This window comes from Lissotriton helveticus, chromosome 8 (assembly GCF_964261635.1).
Source record: "Lissotriton helveticus chromosome 8, aLisHel1.1, whole genome shotgun sequence".
Lineage (NCBI taxonomy): Eukaryota > Metazoa > Chordata > Amphibia > Caudata > Salamandridae > Lissotriton > Lissotriton helveticus.
The window spans coordinates 907,162,017-907,179,609 of NC_136069.1; the positions used below are offsets into that span (position 1 = coordinate 907,162,017).

General features: G+C 46.6%; 1 protein-coding gene across 4 annotated transcripts in view; it reads right to left on the reverse strand.

Annotated features, from left to right (window-relative positions):
• The window catches only part of ARL13B (ARF like GTPase 13B), a 669,439-nt gene extending 661,839 nt beyond the window's left edge, over positions 1–7,600 (reverse strand). For all 4 annotated transcript variants that reach the window (XM_078657718.1, XM_078657719.1, XM_078657716.1 and 1 more), the window contains exon 1: positions 7,415–7,600. The gene's annotated coding sequence lies outside the window, so the exon portion shown is untranslated. The remainder of the gene's footprint in view (positions 1–7,414) is intronic.
• Between the last annotated feature and the right edge of the window lie 9,993 nt (positions 7,601–17,593).

The following is a 17,593-nucleotide window of genomic DNA, read 5'->3' on the forward strand; positions in this document are numbered from 1 at the left end:
AGACAGTGGCGTCGCAATTACAGCCCTGCAGACAAAATCAACTATAAAAATGCCCTTTCCATTTATAAAAGATTGATAACCACTGAGAAAAGCCAATACTTCACCACTCAAATCAATCATGCAAAGAACTCGGCAGGAGAACTATTTCGGGTAGTCAATTCTCTATCCGACCCCCCTACTCCACGCATAGAAGGCTCCCAGGCACTGGCAGACTCCTTGGCCAGTTTCTTCGAGGAAAAAGTCAGCTCTATTTTCCAAACTTTCTCTCACTCAGCCCCCCGTTCCTCACCGGCGACACTCCCTATGGACACTCAGCCCACCTTAACAACCTTTACCCCTGTTGATCAGGACCACATTCAACGCCTGATAACCAGCATCAAATCTGGATCCCCCCTCGATCCCTGCCCCCCTTCTATTTTGAACCGCATCCCTGAAGCAATCTCCCCCGCACTGTCTACTATCTGCAACGCCATGTTCTTAACAGGCATTTACCCCACAGTCTGGAAGGAGGCTATCATTAAGCCACTGCTGAAAAAACCTACTCTGGATCCTCTCATCCCCGCAAGCTATAGACCTATCGCTTGTCTCCCATTCCCAGCAAAGATCTTCGAAAAGTCCATGAACATCCAACTTTCGAAATTCATCAATGACAACAACTTGCTTGATGATACCCAGTTCGGGTTTAGACAAGGGCACGGGACAGAAACAGCACTCCTGAAAGCCGCAGACGAAATTAGAACAACCATGGATAAAGGCGGAGCGGCTGTCCTGATACTCCTAGATCTCTCCGCTGCATTTGACACGGTCGATCATGTCACTCTGATCGACCGTGTCTCAGCCATGGGAATAGGAGGTACAGCTAAAGATCTGATTGTATCATTTCTCGCCAACCGCCCCCAGACTATCAAGATGGGCAATTTCACTTCCCAGACCTTTTCACTTCCCTGCGGCGTCCCTCAGGGTTCCTCGCTAAGTCCGACGCTTTTCAATATCTATGTTTCGGACTTAGCGAGGGTGATAAAATCTTATGGAATTGCCCTTACCACATACGCCGATGACACACAACTAGTACTATCGGTGTACAACAACGGAGCCAGTGTTGCAGCCAACTTTCAGGAGGGAATGAGGGCGATAAGCTCCTGGATGTCATCAAACTGCCTCAAACTCAACTCCGACAAAACGGAGGTGATGACGTTCGGGAGATTACAGCCATCATGGTCCCCGCAGTGGTGGCCAGTTGAGTTGGGCTCCCCCCCCCAACCAGTGGTAAAGGTCCGCAACTTAGGAGTCACCTTTGACAATAAGCTGACCTTCCACCACCACGCCAATGCCATCGTATCATCCGCTTTTTACACCCTCAAAAAAATCAAGAAACTTCTCCCTTACTTACCACAGTCAGCCGGCAAAACTCTTATCAGCACTTTAGTCTTTTCAAGAACGGACTACTGTAACTCACTTCTTTGAATGCCCAGGAAGGAGTTCTTAACAAACTACAGACCGTGCAAAACGCGGCAGCTAGAACCTTACTGTCCATTCCTAAATTCACATCCATATCCCACCACATCAAAAAACTCCATTGGCTCCCAATCAGGAGTCGAATCAAATTTAAGGCTCTGTGTATAGCCTATAAGACCTTGAATAACCCTGGACCACGGTTTCTAAAAGAAGCACTCCGCCCTGCGGAGCAACGCAGAACTTTACGATCCTCGGCAGCCTTCTTGCTGAACGTCCCTCGGACAAGAAAGGCCACCTGGGGAGACAGATGCTTCACGACAGCCACAGCCAGACTGTGGAACACCCTCCCACTCCATATCAAATCCTCACCCACGCTTCTTACATTTCGGAAGAACCTTAAAACATGGCTCTTCTCCTCCTCCTAACTCCCCCGTCATACTTTAGTGAGCTCTGAGATCACCAGCGCCGAGACACCCGTATGGGTATTTGTGCGCTTTAAAAATTGCAAAAATAAATAAATAAATAAATAAATAAATGATAAACTAAGAAATAAATGATAAATTAAGCCTTAACTACTGTTTCTTTGTATGTATTGAATCAGTTCTGCTGTGTCCTTGTGTAAAAATGTTTATCTTGAGACATACCATTGTTGAAATCAGATAGGTCAGTCCAGAGGTCCTTCTATAGTGTATCTTTCACCTCTCCCCCTCCTCTAGACCTAAAAGAAATTTATATTGGGGTACCCTCAGCCATAAATACATTCGGAGTGCTGTTTTCATTTACCTGGAGAGGGTGGAGAGATTCCTCATTGTTAACTTTGGGCCTGCCAGAAAGGGTTGCAAGCCAGCCACGCAAGCCTTGAACAGGTGGATTCATACTACGATTGCCTTGGCTTATTCTCAGTTTTGCGTCCCATCTCCATTGCCGTTCAGGGCAGGTCAATTCGAGGATTGTTGACTTCTACGGCTGAGTGTCAGGGGGCTTCCTTGGCTAAGGATCGTAGGGCAGCCACTTGAAAGATCGAGTCTATATTTATCAAGAACTATAGTCACTCAGGGTTCTACAGTGGTGGATCTTTATGGGTCTAAGGTTTTGTCTGCGGTGAAGTATCCCAGGTCTAACAGGATTACTTTAGAGGCCATCTCAGATTCATTGGATGATCATCCAACTACCTTAGAAGTCGTTTTCACATCATCAGACATCAAGCTCTTGAAGTCATCAGCAGAGTTTAGAAACTTGAGCCTGATGATTCGAGGATGACTTGAAAATTAGTATCCGATGACTTCACAAGATGCAATTGTTTCGGATGATCTGAGAATGACTTGTAAATGAGTATCTGATGACTTTACAAGATGTAATTGATCCTGGTGATCTCAGGATGAGTATTTGATTACTTGACAAAAGGACATTGTTCCTGATGATCTGAGGATGAATAGAAAATCGGGTTTCTGATTATTACGAAGGCACTAACCATATGGAATAATACCTTGTGATTCAAGGATGATATGCTGAAGACTTGACAAGCCTATTCGCCATTTTCGCTCCATTTTTTGTTTAGCATGTTGACATACATGCAACCTCACGCTCTCTGACTGACTCGCCCTCTCACTGACTGACTCGCCCTCTCACTGACTGACCCTCTCACTGACTGACTCACCCTCTCTCACTGACTGACTGACTCTCTCTCACTGACTGACTGACTCTCCCACTCTCTCTCACTGACTCACTCTCGCTAAAAGACTGACTCACTCTCGCTAAAAGACTGACTCACTCTCGCTAAAAGACTCGCTGACTCTCTCTCACCGACTGACTGTCTCTCACCGACTGACTGTCTCTCACCGACTGACTGGCTCTCTCACCGACCGACTGGCTCTCTCACCGACCGACTGGCTCTCTCACCGACCGACTGGCTCTCTCACCGACCGACTGGCTCTCTCACCGACCGACTGGCTCTCTCACCGACCGACTGGCTCTCTCACCGACCGACTGGCTCTCTCACCGACCGACTGGCTCTCTCACCGACCGACTGGCTCTCTCACCGACCGACTGGCTCTCACACCGACCGACTGGCTCTCACACCGACCGACTGGCTCTCTCACCGACCGACTGGCTCTCTCACCGACCGACTGGCTCTCTCACCGACCGACTGGCTCTCTCACCGACCGACTGGCTCTCTCACCGACCGACTGGCTCTCTCACCGACCGACTGGCTCTCTCACCGACCGACTGGCTCTCTCACCGACCGACTGGCTCTCTCACCGACCGACTGGCTCTCTCACCGACTGACTGGCTCTCTCACCGACTGACTGACTCTCTCACCGACTGACTGACTCTCTCACCGACTGACTGACTCTCTCACCGACTGACTGACTCTCTCCCCGATTGACTGACTCTCTCACTGATTGACTGACTCTCTCACTGATTGACTGACTCTCTCACTGATTGACTGACTCTCTCTCACTGACTGACTGACTCTCTCTCACTGACTGACTGACTCTCCCACTCTCTCTCACTGACTGACTGACTCTCCCACTCTCTCTCACTGACTCACTCTCGCTAAAAGACTGACTCACTCTCGCTAAAAGACTCGCTGACTCTCTCTCACTGACTGACTGACTCTCTCACTGACTGACTGACCTTCACCCTCCTGTTATTTATGCCCCGCCCCCCATTACCAAAAGAACCCACAACAAGCAACCATTGGGACAGGCAGATCCAAGTTGCCAGCATTGAAAGGACAAAAAAAACTCAAGGCATTATTTTTAATACTTTTTTTAATATGGTCGTCCAGTTGTACATAATGCTTTTTTGGTCATATCTAAGGTAACAAAAATGCTTCTGCCACTTCTTTATTATAACTTTTCAGCATGCTGCAGAATCTGTACAGCACAGCTTAAAGACATGGGTAAAGTCAATGTCTCTGGCTAAACACTTATAAGTTCCCAAAGGCGAGACCTATTGGCTATGCCAATGCTTGATATTATTTAGTTGTGTTAACCAGATGCTTTATCCTTAGAACGTTTGTGGCATTTCCTATTCATGCCTCCTGTACTTTTCTATGCATTTCGTAGGCATTATGTGATTGATTTTTTTCAACCTAAGCTATTTGATCATTATTATCCTATTCTAAAATGTAATAAACGCTGGATGTTAAAAATAAAGTTAATACATAAGAACTATGTTATATTTTAATACTAAAAAGGCAGCCACAGTTACCTTGCCGTTAAAAGCGACTTGGTTTGAATGGTGCAGCGGGTGCAGTGGCACCGGTGCCAAAAGCTCCAGGGACTCCACTAAACCCAGAGTATTGCTAACATTTAAAACTACAAAGGAAGTCACAATTGCAGTTTCCTTGCTTGTGAAAGGGATTGATTTAAATAGTGCAGCAGGTGCAGTGCCACCAGTGCCAAACGTAGTCATAACTTCACTAAACACCAAATATTGCTATATTTTATTACTAAACAGGCAGTCACACGTGCAGTTATTTAGCAAGCACTAGGGCCACGATTTCAATAGTGCAGCAGGTGCAATGTCATCAGGACCAAAAGCTCCAGGCACCCTACTAAACACCAAGTATTGCTATATGTTATTCCTAAACAGGCAACCACAAGTGCAGTTAATTTGCAGGCAAAAGGGTCATCATTTCAATGGTACAGCAGGCGCAGTGACACTGGGTTCCAAAGCTCTAGGTACCCCTCCAAACACCAAATATTGCAATATTTTACTACTGAACAGGCAGTTACAAGTGCAGCTACCTTACCGGCAATAGGGTCATGATTTGAATGGTGCAGTAGGTCCAGTGGCACTGGGGCTAAAAGTTGTCAGGACTCCTCTAACATCAAATATTGCTATGTTTAACTACTAAATAAGCAGTCACAAGTTACCTTGCAGGCATTAGGGGAATGATTTGAATGGTGCAGTGGCACTGGGCCCAAAAGTTGTCAGAACTTTACTAAACACATAATATTGATATTACATCAATTACTTCTATTATTTCCCTCTTTCCTTTTTCAAAAGTTTGCTATTGGTTACCAGCACTAAACCACTAGGAACAGCACAATATTTTGCCTTTTTGTACATAAATGATCATAACACTTTAACAGTTTCTGTAACTTATATTGTACAACTACTCAGCAACCTACAACTCACAACAAAAAACCAGCCTATTATTAATCACATAGGTGAAACCTAATGTGTTTACCAATGCTTGTTGGAGTAATCTGCTCTGCAAACTAACTAAAAATCTACTGATTTCCTAACTTCTTGTGTATGGCAAAGGTTTACACATTACTATTCCATATATATTAACAATACATCCGCATATTGAAATAGTCATGCTGTAAGTAATACAGCCAGAACCAATCCTAAGGTAATACATCCCCATCATGAAGTCATCATTGATTAGTAGTCCCATTCTAAAGATATTTTGGGATCATCCTTGAGTAATACTGACTCGTCCTGAAGTCATCACACGATCATTCTGTAATAACACAGCCCCATCCTGAAATACCCATAGGAGCATCCTGGAGTAATCCAGACCTATCCTGTAATCATTCTGAGATCATCCTGCAGTGGTAAGGCATCAGGACATATATTCCAATTAAATAATCAGGAACCCATCCTGGAGTAATCCAGACTATTCCTGAAATCATCATGGTGTCATCTGGCAGTAGTTCAAGCTCATCACATCTTTTCCACTGAAGTAATCAGCCCCTAATCCTGGAGTAGTTTCTCTGATGACTCTAGATAAAGTCATCCCATTTAAATTATTTACCCTGTGGGCAGACTTCTGGATGGCTTCGGATGATATCCCCAGTTAATTGCAGGAATAGCCTGGCTGAAGTCATCGAATGACTTCAGAATCACTCCAGGATGATCTTCCTTTTTGACTTGGGTAACCATGGTTTTCTTCATGAAATTAAAGGATGTTTTCTGCATTTAGTCAGTTGTCCTTGCTTTCTTTGGTTTGGATACATCTCAACATGCAAGGTAGATAAGCAAGGACTACGAGGGGGTAATGCTGCAATTATATTACTCCAAGTCGTCCTATCCCCTTCCTTACACCCTCCCTCCCGCCATGTATGTCTAGGCCTACTGGGTTCAGTGGAGCTTGTTGACAATACAGAAGGAGGGGGGGGGGGGGGGTTATGCTGGGAAAAGGGATTTCGAATGAGGGCATCCATATGTAAAGAAGTCAAGCGAGAGAAGAAATCCGAGTAATAAAATTTAAAGTTAGTAATCGAAGCATTATTGCATACAACATGGAGTGTTTACTTTTTTCAGTAACATATTATGCAGTTATAAGCGAAGGGGTCATGCAGATAAAGTTAATTTGGATAATACCAGCCATTCTTTAGTCCAGATGCGCCCCAAGTGAAAAAACGCGAAGGTAAACCACACGTAGCTACAGGTGGAAACTGCGCCTCCACCAAGCCAGACCCAGTGTCAGTTGCAGGAGAGTGCACCATACCCACGCTGCCGAAGACACTACTGAATAACTGTCCTCACAACCCTAGAAAACGAAATTTCGCTCTACTTAAAAGTTAAATAATTGTTCAAACTCCCACCACACGGACCGTTGCAGCATAATTGGAGAAAACAGCATGGGCTCGTTAACACACATGCGTGTTCGGCGCAGGCAATTCACCGTCCTACGTCCTAACTACATCAATGAATTATAAGTATTAAAACTGGATTTCCAAGAAACGTGTTAATGTGTACAGCACAAGAGTACATTTATAAATCAAAACTCGTACCCAAAATAAGGGCGCAAGTGTCCCTTTGCTTCCGATACATTTCAGTGTGCTGTAATAGAAGCCTGGCAGTTGCCACCGCAGCGCATCCTGTTGTCTTGGAAAGGATTAATTAAATAAGGAGCAAGAACCGCCCTCCCAGAGCTCTGTTGGGAGCAGAGCACCTCGTCCCGCGTAGCCGTCCGGACAGGTCGGTGTCTCCTTACCTCTTTCATAGTGGACCAACGAGGAAACCGCGGGCCATGGTGGCTCAAAAGCCTGAGGGCCACCCAGTCGGAGGCGCGGAGGCCGGACCGGGCCCTGCATACACTCCGGACGGTCTTCGGAGGCGGCGCGCAGGGTGGGGCCTAAAGGGGGCGGAGCGTCAGACTCGGGAGCTGCTTCAGAGAGATGGATTCAGAGAACTGAATGCGAGCGTTCACGCTCGTGACGTAGGTATAGACCGTGTGGCTTTCGGCAGCTGCACGCACAACGGCCCTGCCGTAAAGTTTGTGTGACTCAAACCGCAGTGTACTGCTCGCCTGCGATTCTCATGGGTCAACGTTTACACGTTTCGGTCGCTGCATGCAACTCCAGTGCAGTCAAAAGCATTTGGCTTCGCGTGATTTTTTTTAAATCAATTGTCCGTGGGGCTTTAGTGGGAAATAAACTCATCCCTTATAGAGGAACAGACAGAAGTAAACGATCGTAGAGATGCGTTTTCTTTGGAACTCGTGGCTTTTTCGTTTCTTTTAGTATTGTGTTGATATGTAGAGGATTTTTATGCTCTTCCGGGGACTAATTCATTTCGTATTTATGGCACAAGTATAATTTATATTTCCTTATCTCGGTATTTTGAAAACATCAATGTGGTGATCCTTTCCGAAGCACTGTGAACACTTAACTGAGCGGGTGCTACTCCAATCTCTCGCGTGGTGGAAATTTTGGTAGATTGGTACAATTTAAAGTAAGATCAACCACAATCTTTTCCATAACTGTTTATAGCTTTAAGATGACTTCACAGCTAGGTTTTCCCACGGGGTTTTTGTTGTAAATGTTGAGAATCTGTATCCTAGCTGCCAAGGTTTCAGATTGATTAATGTGGTAAGTATAGATATATCACTCCAGAATCGAGTTAAAGGAGTAATTTATTCCATGTCGACTTCACCCACAGCATGAAGCGCTTCGCTGTTCTGAAGTTCGATATGCAACTGTCGTTGTACATCGAACTCGGGACCATCATGCACTCCATGCTGTTGCAGTGCTGTTCTATGTGCATAAATCACTTTGCTGACACTGTAATGTGTTTAACACGTTTATTTCTCGGAGCACCGGGGAACGCGTCCGTCAGGCTCCCGAATTCGCGGCTCACAAAATGGCCGCACTTCCGGTTCCGTCCACGGCGCTGCCCCCGGCAACAACTAGACCGTCACTACAAATCTCCCCCTTTTTATCACATTATAATCAACAGAGGGATAAAGTAATTGTCCGCCCTTTAACAGTGAGGAGAGTCTGTGACTTGGTTCAGTCTTACTTGAAGACTGAAGTCTTCGTATCTCTTCGGGGTCTTGATCGCTCTGCCCGACCTGGTTGGTTCTTGTCCCGAGTGTTGACTTTGGGGCTCAAAAGGGGTGCCTACTTCATTGTCCCTTACAGTTCTACGCTTTTGACAGAGCCTGTCACTTCCTTGGTTCCTTGGCATTGGGGATGTGGTTCCTCTAGATCAGTGGTCTTCAAACTTTTTGATGCCGGGACCACCCATCAAAATATTTTAGGCATAAGGACCCCCACTTGACAAAAATTTCTAGAACCTAGTATTCCATATCATTGACAACCATAAAAGTTCTCCAGAGAAACAGTCAATCTGTGGTTGCACCTCATTAGTATCAGTGTAACACCCAAATATAGCAATAAGCAACAAAAAGGTAACGGTACAGTTTTACAAAGGGCCTTCTACAGAGCGGCAACACCTGTTGCTGCTTTTTAGTAACTTTCTAACCTTTTGAGTAAATATTTTTTTTTGTTAAAATTAGCAGATTAAGCGGCAGATGATGGATTATGTGGCAAATCTATAATTATGATAAAATCGCTGTAGCCCTACACCATTTCATTGTAAATGAGGCCCATAGATTTTAATAATACTCAGATCCTATGTAATGCAATTTTTAGGTCTCGCCTGGCGGAAGCAGCGCATCTCTAGCCATGAAGAGGACCTTTTGGAGTCAATTCTCCCCGTGGGCTTACGTGCACGCGTCTGCATGGACAAAGATGGCTACTCTCGCCATCTGTCCAAAGCAGACAGCATACGTGTGTCCGACGCCATCTTGCAAAGCTTTTGTTGTCCTATCAACGAAAATGCCGCTTGGCGCGTATGGGTGTACAAAATGTGCACGCGCGCGCATGGCGGCATGCTTTCAATTTCCCTCTCTTCCCCCTTCCATAGTGTGCGTACTTTGCCGCATATGTGTGGACAAAATGTTTCTGTTTGTTTTTGTTCTAGGCCTGAAAAGGGCTCTCAGAGTGAAAGCACTGCGAGACCTAACCGTGGTAGCAAAAGCTGTGTATGCTTGTAATGTACAACATGTCACTCTGGACTCCTTGGCATGAACGGTAGTTCTTAACTGGGACTACCCTCACAAAGTCCATTATGCAGGTAATGGAATGTTTAAACTAGGTATTTCATTTTTTGGTGAGAGATCTGGGTCCCCTTCGTCTTGCACCATGGTGTGAACTCCATTTCATACTTGAAAGGCTGTAAGCCATTCGGGTACTTCCAACTGCGAGAACCGCCATGTTTCAAACTGTTCTGTGGTATCTTTGCCCACCCCCCGGAAAGTCCTTGCCTCCCTGCCATCATCGGAGAGTTACAGCCGTTCTCTTGTTCTCCTCAGCGCCCCCACCCCCTCAGTGAGCTGCGCCCCTATTTCCTTTCCTGCAGTTTGACATTTGATTCATTTGCCCTTTCCGTTGGCGTCCAGACATTTTTTTTAATGTAGCTCCTGTGCAGGTCTCTTGAGAAGCCTTTGAACCCTGAAGCCGTACTACATGCCAGAACTGGCTCACCGCCTCGCACTGGCGAGTACCTTTGTATATTTACGGGTCTTCTACAGCCCCCTCACCCCACTTTTCAGTCTGACTCCCCCAGGTAATCTCTCCTTCTCTTTAGCCTCCCATGTTGGTTACATTTGATCACCAACACCCAAAAAGTGTTTACAACATCCCTCTTTAGCCCATGAACTGCGTTCCTTGCACTGAGTCACATCTGGAGTGCTAAGCTGTCGCCTTGTTATGCTTAATGGGGTGTTTGGTGGTGGGGGCCGTTGATGTATGGCTCCCCCCACCTCTTCTCCAATACACACTCATTGGAAAACGCACATCTCCTCGTGAGAATCATACTGGATTGCTCTGATAGACCCCCCCACCCCCCAAAAAGCATTTGTGATGCTGCGCCTTCAGTTCTGGAGGAAATATGTAGTTTTAAACAGCGTATTCATGTGTATGTGTATCTATATATACACACATTTTGGGCACTTGGTGCTGTAAGTGAGAAAATCCACTGTTTGCTTAATTTGTAGCAATGCTTTATATAGTCAGTTTTGACCCCTTTTGACTCTTTTATTAACATTTGTGCTTCTTCCCACTCACTCCCCACCATAAAACGGCTGACAATCTTTTCCGAGCATAACCAGGGGTTCTGCTTCCTGGGGTGCTCCTATCCCGATCTCCAAGCTAGGCCATATGCCGGAGTTTTACAATGTGTGTTTTCTTTCATTTCTGTTAATTTGCTCATTACTTCACCCCATCATTAGTGCTCTTCCGAGGACATGAGAGAAGAGCCGCCCTGTGCCTCTCTAGTTTTCTGACTTTAGATGCGGTTCTCATGACCCCAACCCCAACAGAGATATACACATAATCCTAGGTGGAAGGACATATTTTTTTACATATTTTTAACTCAGGCAGTGTTCAGCGCTTATTTGATATGGTGCATATCATCCACCCCGAGATAGTAGAGAGCAGTAACGTCATTTCTTATCTAAAATGACCCCCAACCCCTTCTTTTGAGTGCTGGCATGTGTTTTGTTTTGGGGGGGCATTTAAAAATGCAATTGTTTCAGAAGTCCCCCCACAGGATAAGCCCCTCACGAGTTGCATTATTTGCCCCTTTTAACAACAAACCATAAAACGATTTCAAATGGTAGAGGCAAAAGCTGTTCCTAAAGCAGGCAATGGGCCATTTATGCCCCTTTATAAAGAATGCTGTCTGAGTTGTTTCTATTTTATATGCCTGAAGATGACCTCGCCTCACTGCTGCCCTCCCCAGGATACTCACATCAGGGTTGTGACAAAATCTTTTTTTTTGCTCTTAAAGAAACGATTCTTAAATAAGCCCACCCCCTTCTCTATTTAAATTCGAAGCACTTTTAAGCACTCTGCGCCCCAATATTGTCCCGTTCTATAATGTCTCTTCCGATCGCAATTCAAGTGCTATTTTTTTTTAATCCCTTTTCGCACATTCAATACATAGAGCCCTCCCGGCCCCTTGAACGCATTGCACTACAACTCAAAAACGTCAGGTGATGTGATCAGTTAAATGCAACTGCACTCTCCGAGTAATCAAAGGCAGGCAGACATCTGAACACACCTTTCTGACAGTGTGCTGCTGGCCTGAAAGAATTGCAAATGTTCACAACGAGTTAATCTTCAAATCATTTACATTTGCAGATTAACTCATTGCACACATTTGCATTTCTTTCACAGGCCAGCAACACACTAGTAGAAAAGTGTCTTTAGCTGATATGATTCCCCAGCATAGGAGATGCCCGGAATTAACCGTCTGGTAAATTTTCTTTTATCAAACAAAGAGCGCGACCCCCTTCCCATGCCTCCACGCCCCCCCTGGGGGTCGCGCCCCACAGATTGAAGACCACTGCTCTAGATGTTTCCTCTTCTTCCCGGTGGAGCTGGTCTTCCTCTCCTTCTCCCTGTCCAATCTCTTCCTGTGCGTCCATATCCTCTGTCCTTACCCTTATCTGTTCTTCTTCATTCTCTCCTACCTGTGGACTATTCTCCTCCTGTGCATCCCACTTCATGATCTTGTTGCACTTCGCCATCCTGTCTTGTGCCCATATCTTCCCGTCGCTGAGGAGAGCTGATCTGTTGTACAGCTCAATCACTTGTAGTGGTGGGGTGAATTTGCTGTCCCCTTTCTTTTTCATCACTGCCAGCTTTACTCTTACCCACTCTTTTTCCAAAGCGACTTCTCGGACATTACGCCTTTTGTTATAATGTTCCGTGTACACGGCTTGTGCTCTTTCTATGTTTCGTCTCACCACTGCCGGGACCATTTACTCTGGACTATGAGATGTTTCCACGCCAGGTTGTCCTTCGTGAAGGGGTCTCGTCCTCGCAGTACTCTGAAAGGGCTGTATCCAATGCTGGCTGGAGTGATGCGATAGGCCCACAACATCTTCAGCAGTTCCTTTTCCCAGTCTTGACCTGCACTGATTGCCGCCTGTATTGATCCCATTATAACCCTGTTGAAGCGTTATGCTAATCCGTTCACCGCCGGGTGGTAGATGGGGGTGTGCTTTACCTCTATGCCATTTCGGGTCATGAAGGCGTCCCATTTCGCAGATACGAATTGTGGTCCGTTGTCGCATGTGATCACTTTGGGGATACCTTCCCTCACAAATGTCGCTGTCAGGAAAGACAGTACCGCCTCCGTGGCCACTGTCTCTCACTTCCACCTCTGGCACTTTGAATATCTGTCCACCAGAACGATGGCGTACTTCTGCACTCCTTCAATGTTGAGGATCGGCCCAATAATGTCTATGGACACCGTTTCCCACGGGCTGGATGGAATGGTGAACTTTCCTATGGAGGGTCTCAACAGCGTCTGTGTTTTGTCCGCCCTGCTGCATGATTCGCACATTCTTACGTGCCTCTCTATTTGGTTGTCCATGGCGGGCCACCAGTAAGCTTGTTTCGCTCGGGCCTTTGTTTTCATGATGCCTAGATGTCCTTCGTGGAGGATCGTTAGGAGGTGTTCCACTAAGCTCTGCGGAGGAACCACCTTATCTCCTCTAAGTAAGAAGGCTGGGTTGTCTCCGATTGATAATTCCTCCCTAACTTCCCAGAACTTCTTCAACTGGCTGTCGAGATGCTTCTTATCTGGCCATCCATGTACTACATAGCCTTTCACCGCTTCTACTGTTTCATCTTGGTTGTATGCCTCCTTCCATTCCTGTTCGCTTATCACCTGCTCGTGGTCTTGTGTTACTGCCACCATGTAGTCTTCCCACCGTGAGGGTTCTTGGTCTCCCGCCCTTTCCATAGCGGCTGCCCTGCTCAAGAAGTCAGCAACCCTTTTTTTGTTTTCCGGGATGTATTTGACTTCGTACACAAAGTCTAGTAACCTCAAGGTCATCTTTGCAATGCGTGGTGTGGCGTGGGCATGACCACTGGAGGTGAGGACTTTCACTAAGGGTTTGTGGTCCGTGTGAAGCAGAAAACTGGAACCCCATAAAAACTGTCGGAACCGTTCCATTGCCCACACTGTGGCCAACATTTCTTTTTCTACCACGCTAAACTTCTCTTCATTTGGCGCGAGTGATCTGGAGGCAAAACTGACGTGGAGATTTCTCCTTCTCCTGATTTCTGCATTAATACTGCTCCTAGGCCTTTGTCGCTGGCGTCCGTGGTCAATATCGACAGGGCCGTCTGGTCAAATCCCTTGAGGGGTACCGCATTGTAAATTTCCTGCTTGAGGGCCTCAAATTCTCCCTGTTCCTCCGTTGACCACTTGAACATCTTCTTTTCTTTCAATAGTTGCCTTAGGTGGTGGGTCTTTGAAGCAAAGTGTGGAATGAATTTATTGTAGAACTCTGCCATTCCTAGAAACGATCTGATGTCCTCCTTCTTAGTCGGTATAGGTGCGTCTCTTATGGTGGTAGCATTTGCTGTTTTTTTCGGTTCAATTCCCCTTTCGCTGATTTCGTGTCCCAGGTATGTCACTGACTTCACTCCAAATTTGCATTTCGCCCATTCTGCTGTGAGTCAATTTTTCTCCAGTATGGACAACACCGCATGCAGTTTGTCATCGTGGTCTCTCTTTGATTTCCCCATTAGGAGGATGTCGTCCTGGAAGTATTGCACTCCCTCCTCCTTCTGGAATAGCTTGTGCATCAGTTTTTGGAATACTGCGGCTGCTGACGCCAACCCGAACGGCATCCTTACAAACTTGTAGCATCCGAATGGAGTTATGAACGACGTGAGGTGACTGCAAGATGGGTGCAACGCAATTTGGTGATACGCTGACGACAAGTCCACTGTGGAGAACCACTTTATGCCCTTCGTTCTCGCCAGCATTTCATTAATCCTGGGAAGGGGGAATTTGTCTACCCGAATGTTCTTGTTCAGTTCCCTGAGGTCCAGGCAGAGACGCACTTTCCCATTCGGTTTCTGTGCTACCACCAGGGGAGAGAGCCACTCGGCGCTCTCAATGGCTTCTATGATGCCACTCCTTTCCAGGCGCTCCAACTCTGCCTGTACCGCTTATCTGCTGCGTAACGGAATGTTCCTGACCTTATGACACACCGGCCGTGCTCCTTCCTTCAAGCATATTTTATGCGTGAATTTGGTCATCTTCCCTATGGTCCCTTTGAAGACTTCCGGGTATTCTCTCCTCCATGTGTCTTCCTCATATCCTCGTTCCGTGTCCGTCATAAACACTTTTTTGATTCCACCCGGGTTGAGCTGTATGCCCAGGGTTCCTTGGTCCATCCAACCTAATACTGACGGTCCCTTTTCGGCCACGTACAGCTTGCAGTCTGCTTGACGTCCTTTGAACTCAAATGTGAGGGGGCAATACCCTACCATGGGTATCCGCTCGCCCGTGTAGGTTACTGGGCGTATGTCCGGTGGAGCTAGGTCCGCCATCGTCTCCTTCTGAAAGTCTCTCTCCCATACTGTCTGTTTTACTATTGTATACGGGGACCCAGAATCTGCTACGATGTCTATTTCCACTCCGCCTATTCTCATCCTTAGTACCGGTTTCTTTGATCCTGTGCAATTTATCCTCAGGACTTGGTCATTTATACATAACACTTCATCTTCATCTTCCTCTTCGGCTGGAGCCTCATCTTCCTCCTGGCTCTCTTGGTCCAAGTATTTCACTTCAGCTCTTCTGGGTCGAAGTCTGCATACTTTCTCGTAGTGACCCACGAGACCGCTAGATGGGCATTTGGCCCTGAATGCTGGGCAAACTTTGTCATTACCGCTGTGCGTGGGGCTCCCACACCTGTAGCAGTTTTCCTTGCTTTCCCACTTGGTCTTTTGCATTCCTCCTGCTTTCTGCGGGTATCTCTTTTGGGATTGCGTCTTGAATGCTCCTGACTGTTTGTATTTTTCTGGCTTGTTCCCTTCTGTTACCTTGCACACCACTGTTTTGCTGACGGTGTCTTTCCTTGCCGCTTCTGCGCATCTTTTCGACAGCTCCGCCTTTTTTACTAGCGCCAATACTTCCTTGAGCGGTGCTTCCCCGTTCACCCACAACTTCTCCTGAATGGCAGTGTTGGACGTGTGCATAATTATTTGGTCTCTCACCAATTCGTCGTGCAATGTCCCAAACTTACATGTCAATGCTAATTTTTGCAAAGCCGCAACTTACTCATCGATTGTCTCGCTATCCCCTTGTTTCCTCTGGAAGAAGTTGCACCGATCTATGGCCACACACACTACCGGCCGATAGTGTGAGTCAAGATCTACAATGGCATGTTGGAATTCGTCAGTGTCCGTGGGTGGCCTTGTTATCTTCACCAGGTTATCATATACTCTGATCCCTTCTGGTCCTAGATTATGTAAGAGTATTTTCTTCCTTCTGGAACTCGAATACTCTCCTTCACCTTCCTCTTCTAGGGCCGAAAGGTAATTCAGTAAATACCTTTTCCAGTCTTCCCATGGCATCGTAGGTTCTCCCTTCTTGGGTAGGAACGGAGCCAGGTTGGTAAGGGAGGATGATTGTGCGCACATTTTTCCCGCTTCGCATTGTGCTTGATTTTGTGGCGTGCTGACGTTGGGCGGGCTTCCCGGTGGTTGTCTCTCCTCCTGGCTTCCTTCCTGTTCGGGCACAGGGCTTCCACCGTTGCTGCTGGACGTGCCGGTGACGTCCAGGGCTGCTTCTGGCTATGTTTGTTAGCCCTCGAACCGTCCTGTGTTCTATTGAGCAAAACGCGGTTACGCCCCGTAGATTATCCACTGCCTGCCCTAGTTGCTGTCTGCTGTTGGGACTTCCTCAGTGTCCTTTCTTTCCCTTATCTCCTTCCCCGAAGGCTGCGGTCGCTAGCACTGTCCTTCCCTAGACGCAATCCCTTTCTCCGCCCCTGTGCGGTGGTTGCGCACTCACCAGCCTGTTCCTCGATGTCAGACTGTGTGGCGGCCTCTGTGGTCCTTTACGCTGCCCCTTGGTTGAGCTGTGATCACTTGCCTCGGGTGTGCTATGCTCCCTCTGCCACGCTCCGTGTTGTCCTGTTTCCTCGTGTCAGTGGTCTTTATTCTTGGCCTTATCAGATCACAAGCCTTGTCGCCATTTGTAGCAGTGCTGTTCTATGTGCATAAATCACTTTGCTGACACTGTCATGTGTTTAACACATTTATTTCTCGGAGCACCGAGGAACGCGTCTGTCAGGCTCCCGAATTCACGGCTCACAAAATGGCCGCACTTCCGGTTCCGCACGCGGCGCCGCCCCCCGGCAACAACTAGACCGTCACTACACATGCCCTAGCAATCATTGTTGCACAATGACATTCTTAGATGACATTCTTTGTACATAATGCAAACCACTACAACACCTCCCTCCGTATCATAAAACAAAGAAAAACTAAATATTACAAAGATCAAAACTATCCCATTCCTCAGCAAATTGTTATTTTATGAAATCCTTGAATCTAGCCGTAATCCTCTTGACCTGGCCACCAAGTTCAGCGCTTGACGAGTTCAGACTTGAAGACCCCTCAACAGGCCTAGTTACTGAGTGCCCTGCACTTTCAACATTTGATCTGTTTCCAGTTTCATCCTGTAACAAATGAGTCCACCCGTGATCCTGCTCACTTAATGCTTCGTTCCTACGCATTATGATCCTACCTTGATCTTGTGTCAGCTTCACCAACTGCCTCTTGTTCCACCATCCTTTACCATCCAAGAAAGCTGCACCCTTTGTTACCCTGCTGGTTTCCACAGGGCTTGAGATCATAGAGCCCCCCACCCCTTTTTTTTTACCGTGACAGGTTTTTTTTCATCATCACCTACTGTTATATCCTTGCCTCCAGGATAACTCTTCCTATCAAAATTCTCTTCCATCCTTAACTGCTTTGCCTTGACTTTGTCAATGATCTTGCTTGAACAAACC